Raw genomic sequence first — 17,566 nt, forward strand, 5'->3', positions numbered from 1 at the left:
CGTTTTACGACGTGCAATGAGCGTCGTAAAAGGCCTTTTTCTAGTAGTGATGGTTGCGATTTTGAGTGATTTGCGTTTTTTGTTTCGATTTTATGATTTGGTGTTATTTTTCGTTGAGTAAACCACCGTAGACGTTGGACTTTAGATTTTGGGTGGTATTCCTGTGGCATTTCATAGCGATGCGTTTTTCCGGTTTTGGGGGTTCTTTCTCGTTTTTTCTTAGACAACACTTCAAAATGGTCCCTGTGGTTTCATAAAATTTGAAGTTTGGTCCCTAATTTACAAAAACCTCACGGATCGTCCATGTGGTTTTCGTCATTTCAATACTCAGGGACCATTTTTGTGGTTTTCTATTTTTTTAAAGACAAAACCTCAAAAATGGTCCCTGTGGTTTCCGAATATATCAAGTTTAGTCCCTAAGTTCAAAAAACCTCACAGATGGTCCCTGTGGTTTCAAAACTTTTGACAAATGGTCATTCCGCCTAACTCCGTCAGCTTTCTACCGTTAAGTGAGGGCATTTTCGTCATTTCAATACACAGGGACCATTTATGAGGTTTTCTCTATTAAAAAAAAAGAAAAAATATAATTATTTAATTAAAGGGCCTCTCTCTCTCTCTCTCTCTCTCTGGTGAGGAGATCAAATGGTTGGATGAATGAGAAATCTTCATCTACATCTGCATCATTCTGTAATCTTGAACAAATATTATCAGAATTGCAGTAGTTAAGAGGAAATCAGAGAAGAAGAGGTGAAGAGTTAGCGTACTGACATCGTTCAAATTTGCTTACATTTCAAGATATTGAATCCCTTTCTGTACCAAAGTAACGAGGGCTCCACGTGGAACCTTAGTTCCATCAATGGTGGACTTGTTAATAGTTGCCTCGTATCCAAAATTGAAGGTTGTATGTTGAAAACCTGAGAGTAAAATCAGCAACTAGTTATCAATGCTTCGTCGATCAACTACTTACAAACCCTAGAAAATTCCTTTTAAAGAAAACACAAAATTAACACTCTGCATTATCGAAAATTCCAAAACAAAGTGAATTACTGAAATTCGAATGTACGGAACTTCAAATTACTTGTTGTAAAAATAAAGAATGTGTTCGATTAGAGATTTTCCGACAAAGAAGAAGAAAGAAAAGACGAAACCAACTTGTAATCATCAACAAACAGAAAAACCCATGCATGAATGAATGAACATAAGTGTGCTTCATCTATCTAAATGTATATGCATGTGTATAACCACGGAGAATTACCTGATTCAGTAAGGTAACGGTGGAAATGTAATTCAATTCGGCGACAGTGATAGAGTTCATGTTTCTTGGGGAAATTTGGTACGAATGAAGATGAAAGAAGGGCACAATTGGGTTAAAAAGTAGCCACAGTTTCAGAAATGGAATGAAAGAATCGTTTCTTGCTTGTTCTTCGTCGATTATGAACCATGCCGAAAAAATTGGGAGCATTCAGTTGTGAGGAGTGACGTCGGGGACCTCATTTCCTGTTCTAATATACCGGCGAAACCCCGTGATGGTAACCAACTGAATTGAACGATGCAAGAAATAATTTGACAGTCTATCAAATGGAATCCATCTTTTTTCCACTTGTGTACATGCATACACCCCCCGAGAGAGAGAGATAGAGAAAGAGAGAGAGAGAGATAGAGGGTGGGGCCCTTTAACTAAATAATTATATATTTTTTTCTTTTTTTTTTAAATAGAGAAAACCTCATAAATGGTCCCTGTGTATTGAAATGACGAAAGTGCCCCTCACTTAACGGTAGAAAGCTGACAGAGTTAGGCGGAAGGACCATTTGTTAAAAGTTTTGAAACCACAGGGACCATCTGTGAGGTTTTTTGAACTTAGGGACTAAACTTGATATTTTCGAAAACCACAGGGACCATTTTTGAAGTTTTGTCTTTTTTAAATGAAAAAAATGAAATTTAAAGGGGTCCCACCCTCTTTCTCATATGAAATCATCGCATGAACAATTTTTGACTGAAAAAGTCAAAATTAAACTTCGATTTAAGGGAAATCAATTTATCGTCCATCATCGGTATTGGTATCTAATGGAGATGATGAAGTCTTCACCAACTCCACCGGAGATACATCTCCACCACACCTCGCCATCTACACTCTACAAGTCCACAACCGCTACCGGGATTAAGAATCGACCACTATTGTTCGCATCTGATTGAGATAATGTCTTTGCAAATGATGTTGGGCTTTCTTGATCAAATAACAGCTGAAGATGATTTAATCAATCCCTTGAAGCAACAACACAACATACATCCCAAACATTGATTGTTATTCTCTGATAAACAATCACAGGTGTAACATATTTGATTTTGGTTTATTTCCCTCATTCTTATCTCAATTAAATGCTTGCGACCACGAAAGATGTCCAAAAATTGATCTGGGTTAAATGCATCTTGAAATTTGTAGAAAAAAATAGATGCTTGTAAGTCGTATGTAACACCCAAAGTTTTGAAGACCAAGAAAGGGAAGAAAACCCTAAGTTTAGGGGTCGACTCGGCGAGTCCAAGGAGGGACTCGGCGAGTCGGAGCGGGATCCGGGTCGAGGAGTAAGTGACCAACTTGGCGAGTCGGCCAAGTGGACTCGAGGAGTCTGGTCTGTGCATGGAAAACCCTAAATTCGGGATTTGGAGCCTATAAAAACGTCTTAATCTTCTTCCTAGGGCTCCTTACTGCCTCTTAAGCCCTGTATATCAAACCCTAGCCGCCATATCCTCTATTTGAGCCATTTATTGCCTTCAAGAGTGCTTTAAGCTTGGAGAAAGAAGAAGAATTTTGAGAGTGCAAGAAGGGGGCTGTAGATCCGGGATTTGGAAGTCATTTCTGAGCTTTTGGAGGTATAAACTAGTTTTTGGACCCTTTTTGCATCTAGATTTATGTGTGGTTGTTGGGGCTCTTTAGCCATAACGATATTATTTTGAGTTAGGAGTCGGATCTGGAGTTGCTACTTCAGATCCAAGTGTGTTATGGACTGGAGAAGCATAAAGTATCAGCCCAAGAGTCGATTTTGAAGCCCCTTGGCCTCAAACCCTAGTTTATGGTGCTTTTTGCCTAGATCTCCCTCTTTACACGTAAAGTTTGCAACTTTACGTGGGGGATAGGCCTGGGAAGGGTAGATCTACAGTTTGGAGTCCATGCATGACTCGAAAGTCCTCTGCAAGTATGTAGATCTGAATGGACTCGGCGAGTCCTTCGAGTGGACTCGGCGAGTAGCTTGAAGATGAGGAGGAACTCGACGAGTGGGATGAACAGCTCGTCGAGTCGGTTGAAGATGGGCATGAACTCGACGAGTTGGATGAACAACTTGGCGAGTTGGATGAAGATTGCCTTGTGCTCGACGAGTCTGTTCTTAGACTCGGCGAGTCAGGTCGCGCAGTCCCAAACCCTTCGAGTTAAGACTCGAGTCAGCGAGTCGAGCAAGGACTCAGTGAGTTGGACAGGTCAAGATTTGGGAATCAGTAGACTCGTCGAGTAAAGTCGTGATTGGAAGGAGTTTGAGCATAAGAACTCGGCGAGTCAGGAAGTGGACTCGGCGAGTAGGGTTGACCTGGAAGGTTGACTTTGACCAGGACTTTGACTTTGACAAGAGTTGACTTAGTTGACATTTGAAGGTCAGTTAGACTAAGTGTTATTTTGATGTTGGTAGCTCGGGGAGCTAGTGGAGCAGCAGTTCGGAGTCAGTGGTCAGGTAGTGGTCAAAGGGATTAGCAGCAGCAGTTCAGCAGTATCATGTGAGTTTCCCTTTGTGTGAATGGGTCTACGGCCACAATGCCGGCCCATGTAGACATGAGTAGAAGACCCGGGGGGTTAGCCCTAGGCATCGTATGCTAGTATGTTGTTCAGGACGAGGTCCAATGTTAGCGGGCGGGTGCCCAAGGAATGGTTTATGTGATAGTTTATACTTGTTGTCTGTGTGATACTTGTATGTGCCTGGTAGGGAGGTGAGTGTGGGCGAGGTCCCGTATCTCACCAATAGCAGAGTGTGGATGGTGTTCCACATCTCAGTAGCAGCAAAGCAGGGGCGAGGCCCAAGTCAGGAAAGGAGTGAGTGTGGGCTGGGCCCGTATCTCACTACCAGTAGGAGCATGGACGGGGTTCCGTGACTCATCAGTAGCAGGTCAGGGGCGGGGCCCAGAGATAGGCGAGGCCTTAGGACAAGATCCGTTAGTATGTGTTTAGCTTATGTGAGATGTTTATGTGCTATTATATGTTAGTGGGCGAGGCCCTATGACAGGCGAGGCCTACGTGAAACAGATCTATATCCGAGCGGGGCTCGAATCCAGGCGGGGCCTGGAGCGGCGGGGCCGTTGTAGTGGGCGAGGCTCGAGGTAGGGGGCGAGGCCCAGGATAGCGGGCGCGGCCCAGTATGTGCAGTAAGTGGTTATGTGGTATGTGGTAGAGTGGGGAACTCACTAAGCTTGATGCTTACGGTTTTCAGTTTTGGTTTCAGGTACCTCTGGTAGCGGATGATGGAGCTCGGGATGATCGCATGGCACACACCATAGCTTAGACAGCCTGGGAATGTTTACTCTGATAACGAATATGTATTTTGGAAACTAACACTTTGTTTATGTTTGAAAACAATGAATTTGCTTAACGTAATGTTTTATTAAATGAATTTTTTGGTCTTGAATTTTGGGACGTTACAAGTTGGTATCAGAGCCTTGGTTTGAGGGATTCGGACATGCTCTCGAGCGTGTCTGAACTCAAACTGAGGGATTGGTATAGAAGTTTTCAAAACGAAAAGACAGTTTTGTAAAAAGAGAGTTTTGGGAAAGAAAACAGTTTTAGAAAGGCAAAAATAATTCGGAAAGAAAAGAACTTTGAAAGAGAAAAAAAAGGGTGTGGTGCATTCAATCAACTGAGCTCAAGTAAGTACCCCAAAATACCCATACAAGTTTATGTTACGATTATCAGTTGATAGAACAGTATGCTAGATTAGGACTAAGGATCTAGGAATGATGCCTTATGTGCCTATTATATGTGTTGGAGCTGCATGATAGTGATGATTAGACAGTAGTAGGATAGGCTGTTTAGGTTATGCCTGAGTTTATGAGTTTGTGTTGCATGCTAGTTCAGTTTCTTGCTATGTGGATATGATTGCTTGAGTTTGTTGTGGTTAGATTTTCCCTTGTCTGAATGTTGCTTGATTTGTGCATTGTGGGATTCTAAGTGATGGAAGTTAGCCATTAGGTGGATACGACACGTCACATGTGATCAAGGTTGAATAATCTCAGAGTATTGGATTTGGCCCTATTGCGCAGCTCTCGTTTGAGTCTAACCGTTGTAGGGACAGGTCTTTTACTCGAAGGATTATCTGAGCCTCGTCACATGTGATGGTACCCAGGTGATGACTAATTGGCATCGTGAGGAGGCCTTCAGCAGCTGAGGACTGGTTTGAGTTGAGTAAGAGGTTTCCCTAGGGTCAGCATATGATGAGGTAGTGCTGGGAGTAGAGGTAGTAGAAAGGGACCTGGTGGAGTCAAGGCATTTCTTGAGGAAAGTACAGATAGATGTGGAAGGTAGTATGGGCCCGTACTACTGAAAGCAGAGGATCCATACTCGATTCGGGAAAGGCCGAGACAAGACCGGGAATGATGTGTGTAAAACCAACTAGTTTTAATCCTACTAACTTAGACACAAAATAAACACACGAAAGGCAGTGTACCTATCGATTAGTAATATAGTTCAAGCAAGTAGGGTATCGAACATAGGGAACGGTAAACAATTAAAATAAATGCTAATATTATCTAAATAAAACAAATAACAAAAAGGGGGTTTTCTCTAGTTTTACAAGACTAGAAACTTAATTAGAATAACCAACACACAAATTAACTAACTAGCAACTAAAACAATTAATTACCAACTAAACTCAATAGTAAAGAGGACTTCTGTTTAGGTACAACTCATTTGTTCCCATGGATGATTTTAATGTATCGGATTAATTCTTCATTGGCTACCGATTAAGATAATTAGGTTCATGTTCGCTATTCCTAATTCTTAGAAAATAAATTAACTCAAGCAATGGCCAGTTGTCTAAATTAACAGGTTTCCTAGATTATTGATTCGGGTTAAGTAAGACTTGTAGTGGTTAATTAAATTGACCCTTCAATTAACCTCTTGTCGATGTTCATCCAACAAGCTTACACATTAACTTACCTATCTTCTAGTTAATTCTAGTTTCACGTTCTTTATTCCTAGACATACAACTATGTGGTCACAATAAATCATATGAAATTAATAACTAAGAGATGTTCATACAACTTAATTAATGATTTATTAACAGAAGAATAGTTATTGTCAACACATAAGGTTCTTTAACAAGCTTAACTAAACATAATTACCAATTAAAATTAATCCTACTCAAATAATCAATCCATGTTCACTAAATTGTCTACCCTCACAGAAGAATAAGTTTTTAGCTCATGATTGCAGTAAACATAAACTCAAAAACGAAATCAAAGTATGTAAACATGATTCAAATCAAAAAGTTACTAAGAATAAACCAAAATTGTCTTGATTCTCTTCACAATTGAATGTAGGGTTGATTCTTCAGTTCCTCACGACCTAGCAGCACTTCCAATCATTTCTCAGCCTCCTAGGGTTTCTCTCCATCCTCTGATATCGATCTGAAAGTCCCTTTATATAGATTTTCACAAAACAGAGGCTACTCGGCGAGTCCAGTGACCTACTCGGCGAGTCCGTCACTTAAAACCCGTGCACGGCAAGTCAGCGCGTCCAGAATCGCGAAACTTCTGACCAACTCGGCGAGTAATCGACCCTACTCGCCGAGTACGTTTCGAATCAGCATTTTCTCAAAACACGAAACTCGTCCAAAATTGTGTCTACTTTTCAGAACATTTTGAATCTCTTCAATCGGAGTTACGGTTCATAAGATATGGCCAAAATACTGACGAGGGGTCAAGCTGTCCAGCAACATCCTTCTTTCTTCAAAATCCAAGATCCAAGCCTCCAATTGCTAGTTCCGCTTCATTTTCCACCCGAGCATGTAATTTTTACTGAAAAATGAAATTATAAACTAATTAAGCACCTTTTTTTCATTAAATGAGATAAAAACAACATAAAGTATTAAGATAATGCATGAATTTTATAACTAAATATGCTCATATCAGGGAACCTAGTAGGGGGTGTGTTCGGTCTCGCAGCAGTGATGAGTTTTTTTATAGTGGTTGTGTTATATGTTTCAGCATGGTGACATTGCGAGAGAGACCAGCGGGCGGATCAGGCTCGGGTTCAGGGGCCGAGCAGCTCGAGGAGCGGATGAGAGAGTTGATATCAGCTGAGGTTACGCGCAGTATCCTAGCTCAGACTCCTGTGATCTTTGGTACAGTCAAGGAGGGTATACTGGATATCTTGGATGAGAGGTTGGGAGCCTTCCGTACCGAGATGATGGCGTTGTTGGGAGCACGTACCTTGGCATTTCGAGAGTTCAGGGCCTGCGGGGCACCAGATTATCATGGGGCTAGGGACCCCATTGCTAGCAGCAGATGGTTGGCTGATGTTGCTAACGCTTTTCGTACGAGCAAGTGTCCCGAGGGGGACAAGGTTAGACTCGCCTCCTATCTTCTGAAGGACAAAACAAGGGATTGGTGGGAGGAGATTGGTCATGCTTTGGGGGATGATGCCGCATTGGACGCGATGACTTGGAGCGATTTCTCGGCCAGGTTCAGGGCGGAGTTTTCGTCGATTATTTAGGTGCAGCAGCTGGCACGAGAGTTTTAGGATTTGACGCACACTACTGAGACTGTGGCGGAGATCACCGCCAAGTTCAGGGAGAGGGCTCTTTTTGTACCGCAGTATGTCGCGGATGAGGAGATGAAGAACGCTCGGTACCATGAGATGTTGACGGATGACATTAGGGAGTTCGTGAGCAGATCCAGCTGTAAGACGCTGGAAGATATGATTTCTCGGGCTAGAGAAAGGGAAATTGATTTGGAGCAAATCCGGAAGAGGAAGCCGGATGAGGTTCAGGTAGCTGCGGGTTCGGGCAAAAGGCCCAAGGGATCAGATTCGAGATCGAGGGATCATCAGGACCGCAGTCGGTGCGGAAAGTGTGGCAGGGCGCACGGGGGCGCGTGCAGGAGTGGTAGCGGTGGTGAGTCTGGCTGTTTCAAGTGCGGTCGGACTGGTCATTTCAGCAGGGATTGTACTGTTACCGCCGCGCAGGGATCAAACTTGATATGTTTTCACTGCAACCAGCGGGGCCACAAGAAGGCCCAGTGTCCCAGTTTGTTTTCAGCAGGACGGGTGATGGCACCCGCCCCTGCAACTTTGAGGATCACGGATGACCGTCAGGGCCGGGTAGAGGCACCTGCGGCAGGGAGCAGGGCTTTTCAGATGACGACCTTGGAGACGCGAGCAACGCCGGACGTTGCAGGTATGCAATTTCCCATTTTCAGTTCTTTTCTTTGTGCATGATTTTATTGTTATGGTTCTGCATCATTATCGGTAAAAGTATTTTATTTTGAGTGGTTGATTGTGATCGAGTTATATGCCATCTGCATACCTTGGATATTTGTATGGTAGTCAGGGGATGTGCTCTATTGAAAAAGGTTTCGAAGGATGCAGTAACTGTAGCATGCTTGGGAGAGATTTGGTACGTCTCGCTAGTTCGGAGTGGTACAGTGATTGTGATGGATTGGCTAAATCCCTAGCTATGGAGGGCTTTGGTTCCTCAGCAGATTGATTATGGAATGGTAGCAAGGATTTCTTTTGAGTATTAAGCAACAAGGGGTAAGCAGGATCGAAGTGGGGGAGAATCCTCCGGGTGTGCCCAGAGAGGAGCACGCAGACCCAGAATGAGTATGTGACCTCCGAGAAGGAAGAGAAGTAGTTCAGCGTTTGATGGATTGAGGATTTCAGGGTTGAGAGTTTGAGAAACTCCCCATCAGCTAGTGCGTGTGTCGGTAATGGTTAGTTATGGTTGAGAATTCAGGTTGTGGATCGCCCGTAGGACTCGGGGGAGTCGGAATGAGGATCTTGAGAGCTAATGGCACATGGGTGCCTTCGTTCTAGCAGTCAACAATGGATGGTGATGTAAGACTACGGGTAAGTCGTAGCATTCCTTAGTAGTTTTGTTAGCGGAGTTGGGACGAGGCCCTTATCTCCTAGTGATCAGATAGGGATCAGGAATAGGTAGTGGACGAGAATGATATGGAGTTTGCCTGTATAGCCCTAGAGAGGTGAGACCTTGGGAGAGGCCGCTCCAGGATATAGTTGGGTGAGACCCGTGGGCGAGGCCCGTATGAGATTAGCAGTGTAGATGAGACCTAGGAGCAGTGTTGCTCAGTAGTAAGGTTGGGTGACACCCATGGGCGAGGCCCGAGCGAGAGTGATTAGACTAGTGGGAATAGAAGGATAGAGGCGGGTGGGACCCGTGGGTGAGGCCCGTGAGTTTTAGCAGCACAGGTGGGACCTGGTAGGGACCTTAGTGTCAAGTTAGGGGATCGAAAATCCCAGGTTTGTAGTGCCTATATGGCAGAGTGGATTAAGCAGTTAGGTGATCGAAGTTCTTTGGAAGTCGCTGGGAGCGACTAGTGGTGGTGTTGGGACTAGCTACCGGTAGGAGCCGGTAATCCAGTCATTGATAGGTTGGTAGGGACCAGGGTGGTCTCAGTTCATCCGGAAGTCGGAAAAGGAACAGCAGAATTGTCAGGCAGTGGCAGTGCGAGCATGCAGCGCATGATGGAATTCAGTTAGTTGATCGTGGGGTGCTCTGCACCAAACCATAGTAGAAAGAAATGCCTAGTGGATACCGGCGATTATGACCCGTACTGGTAAGCGGGGGTGATAGAGTTGGTGAAGGATATGGCCTTCACAGTGATAGAAGGAATAGTTGGTTATGGGGTTTTGCCTTGGGAAGGCAAGGAATTGTGCAAGGAAAGAAGGGGTGAACCCCTATAGGTTCAGCGCAGTACTCGGTGAGTACCAGGTGGATTATCGGTTGAGTAAGTCGTGTTTCCAGAATGTTCGGGGTCAGGGTTGACCCGAGATGATTATCCGCAAGGTTTGATGCTAGTCAGAATCATCGGGCGGTAGGTCAACAAAGGAAGGCAGATAGTGTTGGGATAATTGGTTGGGTATTGCAGGCAGATTGCAGGCGGTGGGCCATAGCAAACTTCGAGGACGAAGTTTTGTTTAAGTGGGGGAGAGTTGTAACATCCAAAGTTTTGAAGACCAAGAAAGGGAGGAAAACCCTAAGTTTAGGGGTCGACTCGGCATGTCCAAGGAGGGACTCGGCGATTCGGAGCGGGATCCGGGTCGAGGAGTAAGTGACCAACTCGGCGAGTCGGCCAAGTGGACTCGGCAAGTCTGGTCTGTGCATGGAAAACCCTAAATTCGGGACTTGGAGCCTATAAAAACGTCTTAATCTTCTTCCTAGGGCTCCTTACTGCCTCTTAAGCCCTGGATATCAAACCCTAGCCGCCATATCCTCTATTTGAGCCATTTATTGCCTTCAAGAGTGCTTTAAGCTTGGAGAAAGAAGAAGAATTTTGAGAGTGCAAGAAGGGGGCTGTAGATCCGGGATTTGGAAGTCATTTCTGAGCTTTTGGAGGTATAAACTAGTTTTTGGACCCTTTTTGCATCTAGATTTATGTGTGGTTGTTGGGGCTCTTTAGCCATAATGATATTATTTTGAGTTAGGAGTCGGATCTGGAGTTGCTACTTCAGATCCAAGTGTGTTATGGACTGGAGAAGCATAAAGTATCAGCCCAAGAGTCGATTTTGAAGCCCCTTGGCCTCAAACCCTAGTTTATGGTGCTTTTTGCCTAGATCTCCCTCTCTACACATAAAGTTTGCAACTTTACGTGGGGGATAGGCCTGGGAAGGGTAGATCTACAGTTTGGAGTCCATGCATGACTCAAAAGTCCTCTGCAAGTATGTAGATCTGAATGGACTCGGCGAGTCCTTCGAGTGGACTCGATGAGTAGCTTGAAGATGAGGAGGAACTCGGCGAGTGGGATGAACAACTCGTCGAGCCGGTTGAAGATGGGCATGAACTCGACGAGTTGGATGAACAACTTGGCGAGTTGGATGAAGATTGCCTTGTGCTCGACGAGTCTGTTCTTAGACTCGGCGAGTCAGGTCGCGCAGTCCCAAACCCTTCGAGTTAAGACTCGAGTCAGCGAGTCGAGCAAGGACTCAGTGAGTTGGACAGGTCAGGATTTGGGAATCAGTAGACTCGGCGAGTCAGGGGCTGACTCGGAAAGTCAAGTCATGATTGGAAGGACTTTGAGCATAAGAACTCGACGAGTCAGGAAGTGGACTCGGCGAGTAGGGTTGACCTGGAAGGTTGACTTTGACAAGGACTTTGACTTTGACAAGAGTTGACATAGTTGACCTTTGAAGGTCAGTTAGACTAACTGTTATGTTGATGTTGGTAGCTCGGGGGAGCTAGTGGAGCAGCAGTTCGGAGTCAGTGGTCAGGTAGCGATCAAAGGGATTAGCAGCAGCAGTTCAGCAGTATCAGGTGAGTTTCCCTTTGTGTGAATGGGTCTACGACCATAATGTCAGCCCATGTAGACATGAGTAGAAGACCCGGGGGTTAGCCCTAGGCATCGTATGCTAGTATGTTGTTTAGGACGAGGTCCAATGTTAGCGGGCGGGTGCCCAAGGAATGGTTTATGTGATAGTTTATACTTGTTGTGTGTGTGATACTTGTATGTGCCTGGTAGGGAGGTGAGTGTGGGCGAGGTCCCGTATCTCACCAATAGCAGAGTGTGGATGGTGTTCCACATCTCAGTAGCAGCAAAGCAGGGGCGAGGCCCAAGTCAGGAAAGGAGTGAGTGTGGGCTGGGCCTGTATCTCACTACCAGTAGGAGCATGGACGGGGTTCCGTGACTCATCAGTAGCAGGTCAGGGGCGGGGCCCAGAGATAGGCGAGGCCTTAGGACAAGATCCGTTAGTATGTGTTTAGCTTATGTGAGATGTTTATGTGCTATTATATGTTAGTGGGCGAGGCCCTATGACAGGCGAGGCCTACGTGAAACAGATCTATATCCGAGCGGGGCTCGAAGCCAGGCGGGGCCTGGAGCGGCGGGGCCGTTGTAGTGGGCGAGGCTCGAGGTAGGGGGCGAGGCCCAGGATAGCGGGCGCGGCCCAGTATGTGCAGTAAGTGGTTATGTGGTATGTGGTAGAGTGGGGAACTCACTAAGCTTGATGCTTACGGTTTTCAGTTTTGGTTTCAGGTACCTCCGGTAGCGGATGATGGAGCTCGGGATGATCGCATGGCACACACCATAGCTTAGACAGCCTGGGAATGTTTACTCTGATAACGAATATGTATTTTGGAAACTAACACTTTGTTTATGTTTGAAAACGATGAATTTGCTTAACGTAATGTTTTATTAAATGAAATTTTTAGTTTTGAATTTTGGGACGTTACATTGTACCCCATAAGCAGAAACAATTTCCGTAAATTTAGAACGTATCAGACAAAGGGTTTCAAAGGTACAAGCAAAGAAATCCAAAACATCATAAAATTCAGAAAATTCGGTCAAGTCCCAACATTTTCTTACCAATTACCAACAATCATTGTTTGTAAACATGGAATCCATGAACACTCAAACTGCCACATGATGAAGATTAAAAGCCAATGTGGCGTGTGTGAGAGAGATTTAAGTTGTATGCATAGATGGGAAGGAGGAGTAAAGCAGTTCAACGACAAGTGGGGGTGTTTGACTGTTGATGCTCGACATGAAGAACGAGGAAGATAGGGAGTCAGTTTTCCGGTGGATCCTCTTTTTGTTGTTAAGCCTTGTCGTTGCAGTTATGGCTTCGAGAGATGCAAGGACAGATCAAGAAAAAACAGGGTGTTTTTGAATATGTTATTGACGGGAAGGAGCAAAAGAAAAGAGGTTGCCGTCTCTTGGTTTTCACCGGAAAATCACACACTTCAGTGTTGTGTTATCGACAGAAAACAAAAAAGGAAGGAGTATAGAAGCAACAACGATCTCTAGGGGTGTTTGTGGGGTTGCTAAACGACGTGAGGGTGCTAAGAATTGATGATATTCGTCGGTTCTTCCTTCCCTTTCTTCACGAGAGAGATACCCCTTTAAATTTTATTTTTCTTCGTTTTAAAAAAAGGAAAATAGAAAACCTCATAAATGGTCCCAAGTTATTGAAATGACGAAAATACCCCTCACTTAACGGTAGAAACCTGACGGAATTAGGTGGAATGACTAAATATTAAAAATTTTGAAACCACAGGGACGATCCGTGAGATTTTTGTAAATTAGGGACCAAACTTCAGATTTTATGAAATCACAAGGACCATTTTTGAAGTTTTGTCTTTTTCTTAAATAGGCAAATGTATGTTTCCTGATTTTGGATTGAGATGTGTGTGTGTGTGTGTATATATATATATATATATACATATATATATATAGACAAAATTGCAAAAATGGTCCCTGTGGTATGCATTTTTTTGGGGTTTTAGTCCAAACCACGACTTTTTTGAATTGGTGGTCCTTTTGAGCTAGTTTCCTTGGACTTTTGGTCCATGTCTAAACTAAAAAGACTATTATACCCTTAATGAATTTAATTTTCATTTTTAAAATTGGACCCACATGTCCACACACACACACACACACTCTCGCACTCTCTCTCTCTCTCTCTCATCTGCTAACAAAAAAAGAAGCAGCAGCAAATAGTCGAAGCTGCTGTTTCCACCCTAACTAGGAGACCACCGTGGCAGCCCTCCCTCTCTTCCTGTGAATAATGATCGATCCACCCTGGTTGTTGCGTTCCATTCCTTCTTCCCTTATTTCAATCAAGTTCCTTTCATTCCAAATTAATTGCAGACCGGAACTAGAGATGCCTTTTCCCTCTTTGCAATTGACCAACCTCTTCAATTCCTCACCTCGTCCTCTTCTTGATTGTTGTCAAAAAGCTACACCGGAGATGGAGCAGCATCCTGCAAAATCACAAAGCTATCAAACATTAAACCCAAAAACCCCTTTCCCCTTCAACATCTTCTTTCTTCTTCTGATCCAATCGGTCAGCAACACACGTTTGAGGAATAAGGATTTCGATCCTCTTCCTTTGTCTGATCGAGAAGAGGGACCCGATTCGAAACAACAACAGATTCAGGGGGATGTTTGTGGGTGGTGATCGTCTGCAGAAAGGGGATGAGGAGGGTTGGGAGTGGGTTTCTTTGGTCCTTGTCTGATCGGAGAAGAAAGAACTTGAACGAAAGCATAAAAGAAACACGAGGGCAGCAAATAAACTCTGTCCTGTGGTGGTTCATCTGTGATGGTTACACAGTCACGAGGAGGGGTGCCCACAGAAGGCTATCCCGGAGCCTTCAGTCCCTTTTTGTTGTGATTGGCAGCAAAACGTAAAAGAGAATGGAGGTCTTCGATCCTCTGTTGATCCGAGAAGAAGAAGGCATCAGTGAAGGCGACAGCTAGTGGCGAGGGAGGTGTTGGTGGTGGCGATGGCAGCCCCTTGGCTCGCTGGTGGAGGTATTGATGGCGACAGTTGGTGGTGAGGGAGGTGTTGGTTATGGCGATGGCAGCTCCTTGGCTCACCGGTGGAGGTGTTATTCTTGATGGTCACCGGAAATGCATCCACCCCCGGTGGTGTTTTTACTATAAAAATGAAGAAGAAAAGGAATAAATAAAACTGGGAGATAGATTGAGGAAGACGAGAGAGAGAGAGAGAGAGAGAGAGAGAGAGAGATGTGGGCCCATAATTTTTATTAATAAAACTTTAAATTAAATAGAAAAACCATAAAAAATGTATTAGAAGGGCATTTTAGTCTTTTCAGTTTTCTGGGGGACCAAAAGTACATGGAAACTAGCTTAAAAGGACCACCAATCCAAAAAAGTCGTGGTTTGGACTAAAACTCCAAAAAAATGCATACCACAGGGATCATTTTTGCAATTTTGTCACATATATATATATATATATATATATATATATATATATATATATATATATATATATATATATATATATATAATTTCTTATTTGTTTAAGTTAAATATGTATGATTGTGTTATTTGTTTGGGTTTACTAGTTTGAGTATATATAAGATAAAATTATAAAGTGCTTAATGTGTTTCTATCTTCATGGTAAGTGTTTAATATGCTTTGTAAGCAAATGGTTGAAGTGTTTCTATTTTCATGATAAGTGAATTAATTGATAAGTGTTTTTTTTGGCAAGTGCTTAAGGTATATTATTATTATTTTAGTGTTTAAATTTAGTTGTTTGTCATAATTAATGCATGTTTATTTTTTTCTTTATTTTATGAAAAAAAATCAAAAGGAGTATAGAAAAATGCAAGAAGAGGTTACGGAGGACGAAGATGTAAATGAGCAAGATGTAAATGTACAAGTAATTAATAAAACTATATTTTCTTCCCCGAAAATCAATCCTGACAACATCTATATCGACAACTTTTTTTTCCGCTTGTAGCGAGGAGGCTATGCTGACGACTTATCGTCGGTATAGGCTATCCTGGCGACTTGTCGTCGGCATAGGGTTAAAAGTTTTCATCGCCATAGGGTTGATTCTTGTAGTGTAGTCTCGTTGGCGTTGGCATCAAAATCACGATCAATCTTAATTACAACACTTCACAAATGGTGTTAGCCATCACCTTATATTATGCTTCAACGAAAGACTGAGAAATGACGCTCTGTCTCTTTGTTCTCCATGGAATTGGAGTACCACCAAGGCTGATAAAATAATTTGTACATGATCATCTAGTAGTTGGATAGCTAAGCTAACTTGCATCTCTATAGGCTATCAAGTCAAGATTTTCATCTGAAGGCATGAACAAACATTATCCTAGCGTTTTCTTTAAATACCGAATGATGTGAATGGTTATAAAATACTTAACTGGTTTACTGAATAAGCTATATCTGATTGTGTCATGGTAAGATATAAGAACTAACCCACTATTTGTCTATACCGGTGATGCTCCATTTTAGGACTTTCATCTTCTTTTTGTAGACTGACAGGTTTTGTTCAATGGGAAAGGCACTTGAACAACTACCCACAATCTTCTAATATACCCACAATATATATTCTCTGGTTGATGACAAAACCTTCGGCTGAACGAGCCACTTCTATACCCAAACAATACTTTAACAAGCCTAGATCCTTTATACTTAACCATGCATGAAATTGGTCTTGGGTTCTTCAATTAATTTCACACCACCATTACCATTAGGAGAATATCATCCACATATATGCGAGCTACAACATGAACATTCCCCCACAAAACACAAGCATCAAATGACCAAATCACACGGTTTTGACTAGTTTAGTAACATACTGTTTTTTTCGAGTTAAAAAACCGGTGACCTACCACCCAGTTGAATTGGCCAGTCCGGTCCGTTTAAAAAAAATAGTGAGTTTATTCTTACTAAATATTTTATTTCAGCTATCCATTATCTAATATAAGTAGATACTTTATACGCTGACCACCTCCTACAAAACATAACAAAATTACCAACTCAAAGTAAAGGAAGAGGGGAAGGGGAGGAGGAAGGCTTTGAAAGAAAGGCATGTAGGCTTAATGTTCATCCCACATAGGCTGCTTACAGGAAACAAAAGACTTGGAAGTCATTACATAGACCAAGTAGCTGAGAAAAGAAAAAGCACGCAGCCATGTGGTGAGAACAAAGCGAACTATTCTTTCGCCTTTTACTAAAGAATACCGTGTTCTCTCCATATATAGTGGCATACGCCTATTTTTGGAGAGTCTCTTGTTATATGCAAGGGCTCCAACCAATTTTTAAAGTTTAAATTTTCACTAGTTATTGTGTATGAGTCACTGCTCAGATCAATAGTATCATGGCAATTAGCCAAAACCTTTGAAGAAATTGGTCAAAAATACAAGATATACATGAGATTAAAAATTCCATTTTGATTAAATAAGATGAGTTAATGATCAGAATTGTGTTTTCTCAGCAACACCACAAGGAAAAAGGCCATTACCGGCGACAAAAGTCGCCGGTAAAAGTCCCAAAAGTCGCCGGTAATGATAATAGCGGTGACGCGTCGCCGGTAATAAGTCGCCGCTACTGCCTCGTCGCTATTGATCAGTTTGTCGCCGCTAATGATAATAGTCGCTGCTATTAGTATGTCGCCGCTAATGAGTATTGTCGCCGCTAATAATGTTGTCGCCGGGAATGACATTTGTCGCCGGTAAAAGTGTCGCCGGTAATGAGCTCTGTCGCCGGTAATTGTTTTTCAATTTTTTTTTTTTAAAAAATGATTTTCGTTGCCGGTGATAATATCGCAGGTAAAAGTGTCGCCGGTAATAACAATATTCGATTAAATATCAAAACCAATAGTGTCGACGCTAATTACAAAACAAACATCCTATTAAATATCAAACATAATAGTGTCAAACAAACATCCAAAATACAATTAAATATCAAAAGTCATACTATCCGAGTAGCAAAACAACAAAATTTTTACAATCTACCAAGTAGCAAAACGAGACAACATATGCAAATAAAACCCATTCTTACATACCCTCATCGTCGTTCCCATCGTTC

General features: G+C 42.9%; 1 non-coding gene across 1 annotated transcript; it reads left to right on the plus strand.

The window, feature by feature from the left end:
• Positions 1 to 16,666: 16,666 nt before the first annotated feature.
• LOC111885499 (U5 spliceosomal RNA) lies at positions 16,667 to 16,785 on the plus strand. Its single transcript, XR_002848120.1, has one exon. It is a non-coding gene; the product is annotated as a U5 spliceosomal RNA (small nuclear RNA).
• Positions 16,786 to 17,566: the final 781 nt, after the last annotated feature.

Source organism: Lactuca sativa, chromosome 8 (genome assembly GCF_002870075.4).
Source record: "Lactuca sativa cultivar Salinas chromosome 8, Lsat_Salinas_v11, whole genome shotgun sequence".
Classification (NCBI taxonomy): domain Eukaryota; kingdom Viridiplantae; phylum Streptophyta; class Magnoliopsida; order Asterales; family Asteraceae; genus Lactuca; species Lactuca sativa.